Source organism: Salmo trutta, chromosome 17, assembly GCF_901001165.1.
Source record: "Salmo trutta chromosome 17, fSalTru1.1, whole genome shotgun sequence".
NCBI lineage: Eukaryota > Metazoa > Chordata > Actinopteri > Salmoniformes > Salmonidae > Salmo > Salmo trutta.
In genome coordinates this window covers 18,878,544-18,895,238 of record NC_042973.1, presented here as the reverse complement: position 1 = coordinate 18,895,238, position 16,695 = coordinate 18,878,544, and the positions used below count along the sequence as shown (strand labels likewise).

The window sequence follows — 16,695 nt, the reverse complement described above, 5'->3', positions numbered from 1 at the left end:
CTTGGAAATGACCTGCATATCTGCAGTTATAAAACAATTCTAATGCAATATATCTATTTACAAATACAATTCAAAAGGTGTTTGTTTGTGGATAGTGATTTACATTTGTGGGTTGGTGATTTACATTTGTGGGTTGGTACACACATACATTCATATCTTTAGGTTGGTTGTTTTTAAGATCAATTTCAAGATTTGTTGCCTCTCCGATCACTTTCCCTGGCTTGGACAAGAGACATTTAAGGTACACTCAGATGTGACGATGTATAACGTCATTCAAGGGCTGAGGGTTTAAGCCCGAGGGATGTCTACTTTGTGTTTGGAATGCAAGGCATGTCATTTTGTCTTTGAAACATTTATTCTAAGTACTGTAGAATTGCCTTCATTCCTATGCGAATGTTCCTACTGGGGAGTGCCAATATGGCCGATCGGCGGCTTCAAAGCCACTCAATGGCCATAACTTCAGCAATCCAGGGTTTATATACATCGTTGGTCTATTGTTGAACGTTCAAGGGGGATTTCAGCGTTGCATGCCAGACGCCTTTCACAAAAAAAAGTTTTTTTTTTACATCTACAACACACCTTTATTTTGAACTTTGTATCAAATGTGGTGATATCTAAAAGTAAAAACATCTAACTCGCACCTACATCTGTTAAAATGTCTAACTATAACACGTTTTCTTAACTGCTCAGTGTTTCGCTGCAAATCACTGAGGAAACCATGTCTGACTTCCTAAATGAAGGCAAGTTTGCCGTATTACAAAAGAGATGATGTACGACAGTACTGGCAAAGGACTTCAACACGATTACCTCTTTCTCCACTAGATGGCAATCGTGTTCTTTGGCTTTTTTCTTATTCCATTTCATGACATTATGTTGCCGTTTTGCCAAAGACTAGGTTCATGTGGGGTTTTGCTCTTCCATGCAGTGCAGAAGATGGACGAGGTCAGCGCTAAAGGACATCCTCCTTATTAGAGAAAGCTGAAGAAAAAAAATATTAAAAATCTTAGGTTGTTACAATCCTAGTATTTCAGTTTGCCACTGCATCTATTGCTCCCTTTCAGGCCAAGGTTTAAACTCAGAATCAATGTGTGTAGAAGGTCCACATAGGCCTACTGTAGCCAGATATAAATCCCAATTTTATGTGACCATGGTTTATAGGCTATATGTAATTGAAGAGGTAAAATGGTTTAAAATGGCATTTAAAAATAGTGCGTACTTCAGATCATTTCATCAATACATTGGTGCCAAGAGATATTGAGGTAATGGATGAAAGTCATCTAAATTAAAATTGATTAAAGGGTGTTGGAGCTGAAGCAACCAACCACAAACAAGGTACACTGATCAACAAAATTGCAATCTTCAAGCATCCATTTTAATAGATAACACAGTTCCATCATATTATGAACGCTTTAGATGTGGGACAAACTGCTCTGGCAGACCTAAGGTAGATGTGGGACAAACTGCTATGGCAGACCTAAGGTTTAGATCTGGGACAAACTGCTATGGCAGACCTAAGGTAGATGTGGGACAAACTGCTATGGCAGACCTAAGGTAGATGTGGGACAAACTGCTATGGCAGACCTAAGGTTTAGATCTGGGACAAACTGCTATGGCAGACCTAAGGTAGATGTGGGACAAACTGCTATGGCAGACCTAAGGTTTAGATCTGGGACAAACTGCTATGGCAGACCTAAGGTAGATGTGGGACAAACTGCTATGGCAGACCTAAGGTAGATGTGGGACAAACTGCTATGGCAGACCTAAGGTTTAGATGTGGGACAAACTGCTATGGCAGACCTAAGGTTTAGATGTGGGACAAACTGCTATGGCAGACCTAAGGTTTAGATCTGGGACAAACTGCTATGGCAGACCTAAGGTTTAGATCTGGGACAAACTGCTATGGCAGACCTAAGGTTTAGATCTGGGACAAACTGCTATGGCAGACCTAAGGTTTAGATCTGGGACAAACTGCTATGGCAAACCTAAGGTTTAGATGTGGGACAAACTGCTATGGCAGACCTAAGGTTTAGATGTGCGACAAACTGCTATGGCAGACCTAAGGTTTAGATCTGGGACAAACTGCTATGGCAGACCTAAGGTTTAGATCTGGGACAAACTGCTATGGCAGACCTAAGGTTTAGATGTGGGACAAACTGCTATGGCAGACCTAAGGTTTAGATCTGGGACAAACTGCTATGGCAGACCTAAGGTTTAGATCTGGGACAAACTGCTATGGCAGACCTAAGGTTTAGATGTGCGACAAACTGCTATGGCAGACCTAAGGTTTAGATCTGGGACAAACTGCTATGGCAGACCTAAGGTTTAGATCTGGGACAAACTGCTATGGCAGACCTAAGGTAGATGTGGGACAAACTGCTATGGCAGACCTAAGGTTTAGATCTGGGACAAACTGCTATGGCAGACCTAAGGTTTAGATCTGGGACAAACTGCTATGGCAGACCTAAGGTTTAGATGTGGGACAAACTGCTATGGCAGACCTAAGGTTTAGATAGGTAACATTTCACATGTTATATTCAATGGAGATGTCTTTAAAGCCATTTTGAATAATTAAATACACCCTTTGGAGGCCAGCTTTGTAGCTTTTAAAGCTAAATAAAGTAGATTTGAGGGCTTGCTATATCCTTTACATAGTCTAGGTCTCTTGGTTAATAACACCTAGAAGGAGAAGAGGTGATAGAGGATGTTGTGTTTTCGTAGGAGCTCATTATCACCCCAGATGAACCTCCTGCTGAGATTTTGGCATGGTGCTCCCCGCTCTGCAGATAATCAATAAGTCTGAATTACAAAACCTGATGGAGGCAATCATGTATGACAATTGCCATCATTGGGGGATGGAGGTTATAGGGGTTGGTCAAGCAAAACTGCTGGGACTTTCCTCCTCACACCTTCACTTGTACCTCACCACAGTGATTCAACAACACAGTGAGTGGCCAGAGTTATGATTCGGCCACATCGGGGTTGGGTGATTGATAATATGCCAGTCTGGCTCAAGCCAAGATGTCCTGGGGCTGTGTGAAAGAGGGAGTGAGAACGAGATAGAGAATGAGAGATCTAAATCTATGATATTAAATGCTATTCCCTGCAACCTGTGTATTGGACCAAACAAACAGTTGTTGGGGGATAGAGAGAGAGGTTGAGAGAGATGGAGAATAGAGAGAATGGTTGAGAGAGATGGTCTTGTAGATAGAGAGAGAGAGAGAGAGAGAGGGGAGTAAGGAGTGTGGGTCTGTTTACCCGTCACTGGGGAGATAAATAAGCCTTACAGGGTGGTTTGAGATTTGATCTATCCCAGCCAGGGTTTACGAGCTGTGGGCACTTGTGCAGATTGTCCTGATGAGGAGGATCATTAATCCTAGTTGCTTGCTGAGGGACAGAGGACCCTGCCTGGCAGCAGGAAGCAGATTTAGGTCTGCAGCGCCTGGGTAAATGACAAACGAACTCACTAGCTGACAGGTTGAATGAACTAACTCTGTTTGCAGTTCTGCTAGTTAAAAGTCAGCCAGGAGGGGACACCTGAATACTTATGAGAGAGTGGGCGTATTAGTGGAGGCTGGGCTAATGAGGATTGGAAACACTGTGAAAAAAAAGGGTAATGCATTCATGTATTTATTTTAGTTTGGCAGTTGTGATAGTATTTAGTTAATGAAATAAACTAAAACACAGTTTCTGAGAGGCTCAGAGGCCCAGACGCAGGTCTTTATTGAATCGGGGAAGGAAATGAGAGTGACACGACGATGTTATGCATTTGTAAATAATTTGGTTTAGACAACATTTGCCGTGCTCTGAGGCTCCCCTCTTTTTAATAAAGCAGAAAATGGGCGAAAATGTACGTCACATCTGCTTGTGGTGGAGTCTGTGCTGCTGTATCTGGAAGAGCCGCTCGCCACTAGCGGTTCTGGGGGCGGGGGGCAGTGCCCCTGTGACAACAATTTTGGACCCCTTGTGGCCCCCCTAAATGTGCAGTATGAAATATTTTTACATAACTAATTTTTGCTATCGTTCTTTTTTACATCCGTTATTAGACAGTGGCAACGGTGATGATTATGAACATGGTCTTTTGCCTGCTAATGCCTGCAATGCAGAGAAGAAAACGATATGACAACAATAACGTCTAATATAACTGGCCCCTCTAACTGTACAACTGGCCCCAGCTTGGCCCCTCCAGTTGAAATGGTCTAGAACCGCCACTGTCGCTCTCGCTCATCTCAACGCTAGAATTTTCTGCTCCAATTTGAGTGAGGTTCTTAATTAAACCATTAAGAAGCAAAGCATTTGCACAATATGCTCTGCTGCCTTCATTACAAAGCGCAATCACTTGTAATGTATTCGCTTACAACTTCAAGCAATGTATTTCCATGCGTTGTCTCCCTTATTGTGTGGATGTGCACTCCTGCTTTTCAGAGGAGTAGCAGGCTTCCATTATTGGCCAAGGGTAAAGGGGGACATGCATGCCTACACTGTTCTAAATTAGAAAGAAGACTGATAGACAGTAGAAGAACCTCCTGGGTTTCCGTAATTGCCTTTTGTTGTTTACAAGGATGATTTTCTAGGACTACAATACAAGAGAGTACAATGCCAAAACATGGCTAAATCAAGAATGATACATGAAACTGGAAGTGTATTTATTGATGAGATGTTGCTTAATGTTTAGAGGACCTTGAACAACTGAATACTGTGGTGCTGCTGTACACACTTATTAATCCATATCTCATAGTGTATGATACATAGTGTATGATACATAGTGTATGATACATAGTGTATGATACATAGTGTATGAGTCAGACAAAATATTATTTTGAAATTGACAGTGGTGCTTGTACCTCAGTTCACCTAAGATGAAAAGCAAAATGCTCATTCTGGGCCATTATGGTTGCTGGAGAGCAAGTGGAGTGTGCAATTTTGAGTTACCTTATGTTCTCTCTGAACCATGCAATAAATCAGGGTTCCCCAACTGGCGGCCCACCAGTGATTTTATTTGGCCCCCCAAGTTTTCAAAAAAAAAAAAATAATACAAATTTTAAAAATGTGGACATAAAAGACTGTATATTGGGGCTAGGGGGCAGTATTGACAATTTCGGAAAAAATATGTGCCCATATTAAACTGCCTCCTACTCTAACTCAGAAGCTAGGATATGCATATTATTATTAGATTTGGATAGAAAACACTCTGAAGTTTCTAAAACCGTTTGAATGGTGTCTGTGAGTATAACAGAACTCATATGGCAAGCAAAAACCTGAGAGAAATCCTACCAGGAAGTGGAAATCTGGATGCATGGGCTCTCTTCAAGTCGTTTCCTATTGAATACACAGTGACGTAGTAATAATTGTGCACTTCCTACGGCTTCCACTAGATGTCGACAGTCTTTACAAAGTTGTTTGAAGCTTCTACGATGAACAGAGCCCGAATGACAAGGAGGGGAAGTTGTTGAGGCAGGGGGTGACATCACTTCTTGGGGCGCGTTCACGAGGGTGGATCCTCCCGTTCCAAAACCTTTTTCAAGACACAGGAACCGTCCGGTTGAAATATTATTGAATCTTCACGTTCTGAAGGCCCTAAAGATTGATGTTTTACAACGTTTGACATGTTTGAACGAACGTAAATACAACTTTTTTTTACTTTTCCAGCACGCTTTCTACACTTGGAGTAGCTTACTGGATGCACAAACAACAAGGAGTTATTTGGACATAAATTATGGACTTTATCGAACAAAACAACATTTGTTGTGGACCTGGGATCCCTGGAAGTGCCTTCTGATGAAGATGATCAAAGGTAAGGGAATCTTTCTAAAGCAATGCTTGATTTTAGATGACTCCAAGATGGCGGCTATCTGTATAGCCTAGTGTATTTTTCTGAGCGCAGTACTCAGATTATTGCAAAGTGTGCTTTCCTCGTGAAGCTTTTTTGAAATCTTTCATAGCGTTTGCATAAAGGAGATGTTCATCTATAATTCTTTGAATGACAGTTTAATTTTGTATCAATGTTTATGACAAGTATTTTTGTAAATTGTGGTGCTGATTCACCGGCAGTATTTGAGGGAAAATATTTTCTGAACGTCACGCGCCGATGTAAAATGCTTCTTTTATATATAAATATGAACTTTATCGAACAAAAAATGCATGTGTTGTGTAACATGATGTCCTAGGAGTGTCATCTGATGAAGATCGTCAAAGGTTAGTGCTGCATTTAGCTGTGTTTTGGGTATTTGTGATGCATGCTAGTTGCTTTGAAAATGGCTGTGTGATTATTTTTGGCAGGGTACTCTCCTAACATAATCTAATGTTTTGCTTTCGCTGTAAAGCCTTTTTGAAATCGGACGACGTGGTTCGATTCAGGAGAAGTGTATCTATAAAATGGTGTAAAATAGTCATATGTTTGAGAAATTGAAGTTATAGCATTTATGAGGTATTTGTATTTCGCACGACGCGATTCCACTGCCTGTTGACTAGGGTGGGACGTTGCACAGGGAGGTTAAACACCAGCAAATCAGCTTCTAGTGATTTTAAATTTTGGAAATCTGTTCCAAAGTATTCCCATGCGTAATCTAGAGATATATGTGATCTTATACAAATGCAAGCAAGGTTTGAAATTATAATTTCTTTGTCAAATATATCTATTTGGGCTTCTTGCAGTCAGTGTGCAGTTCTGGCCTCCTGATCATCCGCTCAAGATAAAATTGTCCCGCGGCTGAATCTAGTTGATGATCCCTGCAATAGATTATAGGAGTAGAGACTGAACTGAGATTCTTTGTGTTTTGTATATACACATTCATGAACTCAGTAAGGTCAATCCCACGTCACTGCCTAGTGCCTCCCTCACATAAACACTAGAATATATAAGTATTAAGTGGAAGTATTGAACACTGACCTTGTACCAAGCTGTGCTTTACACTGGAAAGCCTAAGGAACCTCGGCTAAATAATAGCATTTTTTTAAACTCTGTAGTATGACAAAGGTTAATCTTGTGTGGAAAAATAACTTTTATTCCTTGTGCTATTCCTGAATAAAAGCAATGCATGTGCACAATGTATGGCTGTTCTAAATCTAACTTCATGCTCCAGCAGCCTAGAATCCCCACTTGTTCATGATGTGGTTGGATGCCCACAGGACATGCCTTAGCCTCAGCTGATGTCTGTGGGAGGAATAGAATCAGTCGTAATGACAGGAGCTCTACAGGAGCTCTCACTTGGGGATATAGCTGAAATACACCTTGTACACCTACATCTGCTGCATGGCACATCATGGTTAGGGCATATAGGTGGTCATGGGGATGTAATATTGATCTCATGCTTGGTGAATTGCACCTGGGTTTATTGGCGATATCAATCCATTCGGAACTAGCCGGAGGAGTTATTAGGGTATAAGCCGAATTTAACATGCTGATCACTGCTTGTTCCTGCAGGTTTTAGCATTGGCAATCAGTTCCTTGAAGTCAATTGAAAAGCGACCTCTGTCGTAGCCTCTGTGTCATTCTAGAGTGCCTAAGAACTAACCCTTTCCTCTGTGTTATTATTACAGACAGGGACAACCTCTGTAGCATGGTTTATCCTCTCCTTATTCCCCATGATCTCTGTATATCTCTCTTTAGTCACAGGCACACTGTCTTTATACGATCAGCCATGGATACCACCAGACACCCAAAGTCTCTCTCTCAGTTCCAATGACCTCTTGTAAGGTAAGACAACAAAACCCTACCCTAGGCTTGTTTCTTTACTGTGCCGGGGTAGTTAGAGCATCTAACATTGATAATTGAGGGAGGAGCTGAGCCCCTTCCTGAGATACAAGACATTAGACCCTTAGAGACAGTATAGCTCTCATTGACTGTGACCTTCAGATACCTTCTACCTTATTCTCTAATTTCTTCATTCTCTTCTCTCTCTACTTTTCTCCTCTCTCCTCCTCCTGTCCTCTGTGCAACTCCCAGCGCCGTTGATGTCCTGATGTCTTGATAGCATTTGATCAACATGTCCTTGAGAAGTGTAACCCTGCTTGGAAAGAAGGCGAGTCGTAATCATGCCCACACACACCAGGCACAGCTAGGTGCAAGATAAACACCCGAGGCATGAAATTCTCTAACACCTATGGATTTATATAGGCAAATCTGTACAATCCAGGGAGAAATGCCGTGGGTCAGGATTGGAAAAATGCATGGAAGATTTTGCAAACCTACCCAAATAGGAGGGGGTAGGTGTACTATAATAGGGCTAGAAGTAGAGTCATGGATACATGGAGGTTATGTACTCTGTGTTATTATGTTATCATGCAAGGCAACACTGTATCACTCTAGTATTGTACTCTGTTTATCTTTGTTAAAATTGAAGGATGTATGATTGTGATTAAATACTGGCTGTAGAGCAGAATTTCAGTTATACAACCATAAACCCATTGATATTACAAAGGCTATTTATGCAATATCTGTATCTTTCACTTTATATTCTTTAGTCCAGGGTCAAAAGCAGTTCATCATATTCTGTAGTTGTCATAAACGTCGTAGTGAGTGGACCAAAACGCAGCGGGTATATGTATGCTCATCTTCTTTTATTGAAGAAAACAAAAACAAAAACACTTATACTAAACAAACGACGAAAAACTGTCCTGTAAGGTTCACTGACAATACGCGGAGACAACTACCCACAAAACCCATGGAAAAACACCCCTACTAAATAGGACCTTCAATTAGAGGCAACGAGGAACAGCTGCCTCCAATTGAAGGTCAACCCAAGAAATTTAAACATAGAAATAGACACACTAGAACAAACATAGAAATATACTAACATAGAACATAGAACATAAACCAAAACCCCCGAAACACATAAACCAAACATGCCCTGACCAAACTATAATAACAAATAACCCCCTTTACTGGTCAGGATGGGACAGTAGTACACAAGGGTATTGAAAGGTGATATGTAAATATGAACATTATTATCTGCTTTGTCTGCTTTTGGAACCATTGCCATATATATATTTGTACCATGTTTTGTGCTGCTACCATGTTGTTGTCATGTTGTGTTGCTACCATGCTGTGTCGTCAGGTGTTGCTGCCATGCTATGTGGTTGTTTTACGTCTCTCTTTATGTAGTGTTGTGTTGTCTCTCTTGTCGTGATGTGTGTTTTGTCCTATATTTTTGTTTAATTTATTTTACATTTTTAATCCCAGCCCCCGCCACCGCAGGAGGCCTCTTGGTAGGCCGTCATTGTAAATAAGAATTTGTTCTTAACTGACTTGCCTAGCTAAATAAAGGTTCCTTTTTTAAAAATGTTATAAGCCACCTCTGCCTGTGTCAAGACATCTAAATCCAACTCTACCTGTGTCTAGACACCTGAATCCAACTCTGCCTGCGTCTAGACACCTGAATCCAACTCTGCCTGCGTCTAGACACCTGAATCCAACTCTGCCTGTGTCTAGACACCTGAATCCAACTCTGCCTGTGTCTAGACACCTGAATCCAACTCTACCTGCATCTAGACACCTGAATCCAACTCTACCTGTGTCTAAACACCTGAAACCAACTCTGCCTGCGTCTAGACACCTGAATCCAACTCTGCCTGTGTCTAAACACCTGAAACCAACTCTGCCTGCGTCTAGACACCTGAATCCAACTCTGCCTGTTTCTAGACACCTAAATCCAACTCTGCCTGCGTCTAGACAGCTGAACCCAACTCTGCCTGCGTCCTGACACCTGAATCCAACTCTGCCTGCGTCTAGACACCTGAATCCAACTCTGCCTGTGTCTAGACACCTAAATCCAACTCTGCCTGCGTCTAGACAGCTGAACCCAACTCTGCCTGCGTCCTGACACCTGAATCCAACTCTGCCTGCGTCTAGACACCTGAATCCAACTCTGCCTGCATCTATACACCTGAACAGGGCAGCTTAGTTTAACTCCGCCAAATAATATTTGCCGCAATTATCACCAAATAGCAAATTCATTCTCATTAGCGCTGACTCTTGCAGATGGTGTAACAGACAGGAGTACAAGACACCTGCCTCTCTCCCTATCCCACTATTTCTCTCTCTACACTGTGTGCAGGCAGAGAGGAGGAGGTGGAGGTTATGGGGTTGCGGTGAGGAGGGGGGAGTTAGGACGGCAGGGGGGTATTTGGCTTGTACTTCAGCACAGGCAGGCAGCGCTGTAATTGGGAGACTGTGTGGAGAGGAGAGCCAGGCCAGCAGGTGATAATACAACCACGGTGGGAGGAGGGGGATTTGGGGGCTGTGGACAGGAGTCCTGGGTGAAGGGGGGTTCCTTTAGCTGCCGCCATCACCCACTACTTCATTGTCTGGGTCGATTCCTTCTCAGGTCCCCCCACCTTTATTCAGCTGCTCAATCTGGTCAAATCCAATTGAGATCCGTCTCAATGGATTCTAAGCCCAGGCCATAAGTGCTGCTCCCTCCCTATTTCCATTTGAATGCAATTCAAACAGTTTCACTTTCAATCTAATCCCGGTGTTTTAGCCTCACATAATGTGGACCTATTCTCCTCTCCCCCCTGCAGCCCCTCGCCAATGGAAAGATGAACCCTCCAGACAGGTGCCACGGCTCTGAATGTAAATTTGGGTTTTAGAAATCAAGACACTGCCCATTGTCCTCTGAAATTGAGTTAGCACAGCAGCAGAGACCCTCAGATCTGTTTCTTAGAGGTCTTACAGTAGGCTAAGCTTCTGTACTTGAGCCATTTTCACAACCAAACAAGAAAGAAGGTTGGGTTGAGTGGTTGAATATGATGACTATGAGAGAGTTTGTGGTGTATTGGTACTCTGGTGAAATAGGTTGTACTGTACGCATCCATAAGTATGTTGTGACTGTCACTTTATACACATTTCTGTCACAAATCAAGAAGGAATAGCATATCATATCCCCACGGACTACATTTGATGGAATGGTTATCTGTCACTACCGGAGAGACTGTGATATTGTGGTCTACTGTGGGGACATAGTCATGCGTGCATCCATCCATATAAGTGTGTGTAATGATATAACTGTCACCTTATACCCAAATACCATTGCTCAAGCACCCTGGTGAAGGCTTTTAGAAATAAGCATGTTCTATTCAACTTCCATTGTCCTCAATGAGTGGCTTGCACATCCTGTTGCTTATAGACATTACTGCTCTCAATGGTCAGGGTTATCTGAATTCCTCATGTCCACACTCTTGGTATAGTAGAAGGGAAATTACCTCACATATATCACAAACCTGCAGCATTAAAATAACAAAATGAGAATCATTCAACTCATACCTAAAATAATACTCTAACCCCATCATCCCCTGTTTTCTTCAATCATCCTCCTATTCTTCTGATGAGCTGAAAATGTGAGCGATTATTCCTGAATGGGTTACAAGGTGGAGGGTTCCCTGTCCCAGTTAACTACCGCATCAAAAAGCACATGAGCAATCCATCAGGAGAAGTGGTTCCAAGTGATCCATCTATCTCAGGTCCTCTTCTCCCATGCAGCCCAATCAGCGCTTATCACCACATACAAGTCCCTGACCGCAGAGCTTGTTACTGTAACTTGTGGTGAAGGAATGAAGGCATCAACTGGGTAGTGCTGTGCAGTACAGTTAGTTGCATGGCACATTGGAGCCACTGGGCTGTGAGGTACCGGCAGCCAGTCACATTACGAAACAATGCATCTTATGACCATGTGGTGAAGGCACTTACTGGATACTGCTGTACAGTACAGTGACTTGTGTAAAACATTGAAGCTATTGTACAGATATTGTCAGTCAGTCACATAACACTTTTCAATTATTGAACTGTGCATTGACTGAATTGAAATGAAATTGCCCCCAACCCTAACTGACATTAATGACTTTGGGCAGATGATGATGTTGTCTTGAAGTGGTTTGTAATAGGTTGTCTGTATAGGTGGTGTGCTCAGCCCAGGCAATTTAGTTTGACCTGCTCATGTTGGGCTTGGATGAGGATTCCTGTACAGTAAACAGACCAGTGGTCTGGAATGGTCACAGAGTGGAAAACTGCGATGTGGAAGAAGGTGTGAAATGATTGGAAAGTCCTCCCCTTAATCTGAGCTGTTAAAGCATGGATGAGTGTGCACACCTCCCCTTCCCCCTGGTGTGTGTGTGTGTGTGTGTTTGCGTGTCTGTGTGTGTGTGTGTGTGTGTGTGTGTGTGTGTGTGTGTGTTTGTGTGTGTTTGCGTGTCTGTGTGTGTGGTCTGTGTGTGTGTGTGTGTGTGTGTGTGTGTGTGTGTGTGTGTGTGTGTGTGTGTGTGTGTGTGTGTTTGTGTCTGTGTGTGTGTGTGTGTGTGTGTGTGTAATCTTGTGAAACCTCTCTGCTGACCATGTATAAACCCTGGGTTCTGCTTGTGTTTCTGATCTAAAGAATCCTTTGATCTCTATAGCTTACATCATGTTCCCAATTATTAGATTCTGCGTTACAGTCATGTGGACAAATCAGTCTGGATTTACATACTGCATTAAGATTGGATTTCTACTTAACAGACATTGCGTTTCCTTCCAGGATAAGTGTTCGAATGTTTGCAAGTCTTGTGAATATATACTGTCATTCTGTTTCTTAGAATCAAAGGCAGTGTAGAGATGAGCTATAATGGGAACATAATCAGATGGATTAATGTGGTCCGTTTGTCGCATGTACAAAAATAGGCCTACATCTTGACACACAATGTGAGAAGTGAAATCTAAGATTGATTTCGTACAAAACCAAGAAATCGGATTGATGAGGATTTCACTTTGGCATCATCAGATGGTAGTGAATGAGATTATCAGGAGAAAGTGGATTTCTACCTCTTATTTCATTGCTTCTGTGACTGAGGTTCACAATCCGATTTCTATGAAACAGGTTTGTTGAAAGGATTTTAAATGTGAATTGGAGATTTGGAGTAAAACCAATTTAGTGAGTGGTGGTCACCAACCCTTGTGAAGTCAGTCTCAAGCTGTGAATCATTGTACTGAAATGAAATGGAAGTGGGGATGTAAGTGGACAGGAGAAGAATCTTTCGATACTGGTATCGTCACTGATATCGTCACAGCCTTAATTTACCACAACTCGGAACCAAAAGCATCTACAGAGAAATCAACAAATACAAAATCAACATTTAAAATAGACACATAAACAGAGGTGAAGATGCAGCATACAGTAAAACCAATAAATAAAAGACAACAAAACCAAACATGAAAAAAATACTTCATTTTCTAGAGAACGTGATCAACAAGGTTCCTGTTTTGTTGTAATGATTTACTTTCCCTAATCAACTGTGGTGTACAGCAGGTCAGCCATCAGGGGGAGACTCGTCGAGGCCTGGTGACAGACGGAGTATACATCACGAGGCGATGGCTCCATCTGTTGGACGTGCCAGGTCTCGACAGGCTCTCCGGCCAGGACTAATTGGGGCACCTTTGAAACTGAGCTAATCCTACTCTGTCCGTGTCTGATCTGTGTAAACGTTTTGACCCAACCCCCTGGTCTGCCACAAGTGGTGGAGAATGTGGGCATCCTGACAACGTGGTCAGATCAGGGTGGACGTTTACGCAGCATCAGCATGGACGAGTTGATCCGGTTCTGAGGAGCTCAGTTCATCTGGGCCCAACAAGCCCAACAGACGGTTCAAGAACGAACGCTGGAGGAACATTGGCTACAAAACGTCCACCTCATTGAGGAAGTCAGGAAGCTACAAGGAGGAGCGTTTACTGAATCACATCCAAACCAGTTTTTAATCAAGCTAACAGAAGATGACGACATCGAAACCTACCTCTGTACGTTTGAATGGACAGCACTACGGGAGGGATGGTCAAGGCAGAAGTGACAGAAGTGAAGAGACACTCAGTTGCTATGGGTACAGCCTGGCCTAACGGGCTCAGCTATTCCACAACAGGAGGTTCATAGCGATGCATCGCCCCTAGCCCAGATGAGCGACCTACTACGCATCACCAGGGGATGGCTCCTAACCAACGTACCCACCCTCTCCATCCTAGACAAAGTGGTCCTGGATCGCTTCCTACGGGTCTTACCCCACGACATGAAGAAGGCAGTGAGTCTATGCATGCCCCAGACCTTGGAGGGCCTCCTGGAAGCAGTTGAGATGCACCAGAACACTCAGGCCCTGCTGAGTGTGAGCCGGGTCGAGTCGGCGACCCATTCAAGGAGTCGGAAGGACAGCCCCACTGCTGGGTACCCTGAACCGACAGTCGGCAGGGCCAAAGGACCACAAACCCATGGAGAGACGGCTGTGGTAGGGCTGACCCGCCACCCAGGTAGATGGAGACCAAAGGAAGTGTTTTGAGTGTGGCGCCCGGGGGCACATTGCCTGGAATTGCCCGGCTCGAGAGGAGTCGATGCCATCAGCAATCCCTGGAAGCGAGGTGGGTCACGCAGTGAACTACGTCACCTCCTGTTGGGCACACCACGACACGGAAGCTCTATTAGACTCCGGAAGTATGGTTACCCTCGTAACTAGGAGACTGAACGTGGTAGGGAGATGTCCATTTCCTGTGTTCACGGGGACACAAAGCAGCATCCAACCGTATGGGCCAACATCATGACGCCACAAGGGAACTGCCAGATGATGGTGGGTGCAGTACCAGAGTTTCTGGTACCTCTCCTAGTGGGATGAGATTGTCCACTGTTTGCTGCCCTGTGGGGACACGAGTTGAGGAAGAAGGTACGAGCCGTCCGAAGACGAGAGCGAGGACGACCCATCGCCTGTGCGGCCCGGAAGCAAACGGTTGACCAACCTGTATCTACGGGTCCGGAGTTGGAGTCGGAGGGGCTGCCGGAACCAAACCCCCTTGGGGAACCACGGGAGGAAGAGCCCAGCTTCCCCCTCCTCAATTTCGAGGGGCCAGTCGAGAAACCCCCCGGGGGCCAACTGAGGGGACAATTTGGGACGGCCCAGTGGGAGGACCCTAACTTGAAAGCCGCTGCAGCCCAAGTGATAGCGGTGGATGGACAGCTACTTCCGGGGGTGAGTGACTGGCGATACCCCCGTTTCCAAATGAAAGAATAACCGTTTGTATCAGTTGTCGTGCCAACAGGGGGAACTTCGAGAGGTATTGTTGCTGCCCCGACGGTACGTGGGAACTGTTCTTCAGCTGGCCCACACTCACCTGTTGGGGGCGCACCTGGGGGAATGGAGAAGACCCGGGAACAGATCGCCGCCTGGTTCCACTGGCCCGTGATGAGGAGGGCCGTGGAAGACTACTGTCGCAGCTGCCCAGAGTGTCAAATGACTGCACCAAAGGCACACTTCCGAAACCCACTGGTCCCCCTACCAATCACCGGGGTACCCTTTAAACGCATCGCCATGGACATAGTGGGACCCCTGGTAAAAACAGCATGAGGACACCGGTACATCCTGGTAATCGTAGACTATGCCACCCGGTATCCCAAGGCCATTCCCCTACTGGCGGTGGTATTCTACCTCTTTAGCCGGGTGGACATCCCGAACGAGATCCTGACAGACCAAGGTTCTGAGTTTATGTCCCGCCTAATGAAGGATTTGTGTGCTCTCCTGCAGATCAAGCAGATTTGGACCTCCGTCTTTCACCCGCAGATGGATGGGCTTGTTGAGCGGTTCAATAAAACGCTCAAACAAATGATGCGGAAGGTCACTGAGCAGGACGGGAAGAACTGGGACCAGCTACTACCCCACCTAATGTTCTCAATCTGAGAAGTACCCCAGTCCTCCACGGGGTTTTCCCCTTTTGAATTCCTCTACGGGAGGAGGCCCCGCGGCCTAGTGGACCTTGCCAAGGAGGTGTGGGAAGCCCAACCAACCCCCTTACGCAGCGTGGTAGAGCACGTGGAGATGATGAGGGAGCGGATGACAGCCATATGGCCAGTCGTGAGGGAACATATGGAGAATGCCCAACGTGCCCAATCCCAGGTCTACAATCAGGGAGCCCAGCCCCGAGAATTCCAGGTGGGAGACAGGGTGTTGGTCTTGATCCCCACGGCCGAAAGTAAGTTCTTGGAAACATGGAACGGGCCTTTCAGTGAGGGAAAAAAGTATTTGATCCTCTGCTGATTTTGTATGTTTACCCACTGACAAAGCAATGATCAGTCTATAATTTTAATGGTAGATTTATTTGAACAGTGAGAGACAGAATTACAACAAAAAAATCCAGAAAAACGCATGTCAAAAATGTTCTAAAATGATTTGCATTTTAATGAGGGAAATAAGTATTTGACCACCTCTCAATCAGAAAGATTTCTGGCTCCCAGGTGTCTTTTATACAGGTAACGAGCTGAGATTAGGAGCACACTCTTAAAGGGAGTGCTCTTAATCTCAGCTTGTTACCTGTATAAAAGACACCTGTCCACAGAAGCAATCAATCAATCAAATACTTTTTTCCCTCACTGTACGAGGTGATTGAGAAGCTGGGACCTGTCAATTACCGCATACGGCAGCCCGGGAGACGGAAACCCCAACAGATTTACCACGTGAACCTGTTGAAGAAATGGCACGAGAGGACAGCCTTGGCCGTGTTATGGTCGGGACCCAGGATGCCAACGGGACCAGTGGTGGTTCTGAGCATTGAGGACCTCGACCCAGCCCAGAAGCAAGAGCTCAGGGAGCTTGGCGATCAGAACACGGCGGTGTTCTCCGAGAAGGCCGCACGACCCTCATTGAACACCACATCCATACCCGGACCTGGGAAACGGTACGAAAGAAGCCATATCGGATTCCGGAGGC

General features: G+C 44.5%; 1 pseudogene; it reads right to left on the bottom strand.

Moving 5' to 3' along the window:
* The window catches only part of LOC115151274 (nuclear receptor 2C2-associated protein-like), a 29,319-nt pseudogene extending 16,925 nt beyond the window's left edge, over positions 1-12,394 (bottom strand).
* Positions 12,395-16,695: the final 4,301 nt, after the last annotated feature.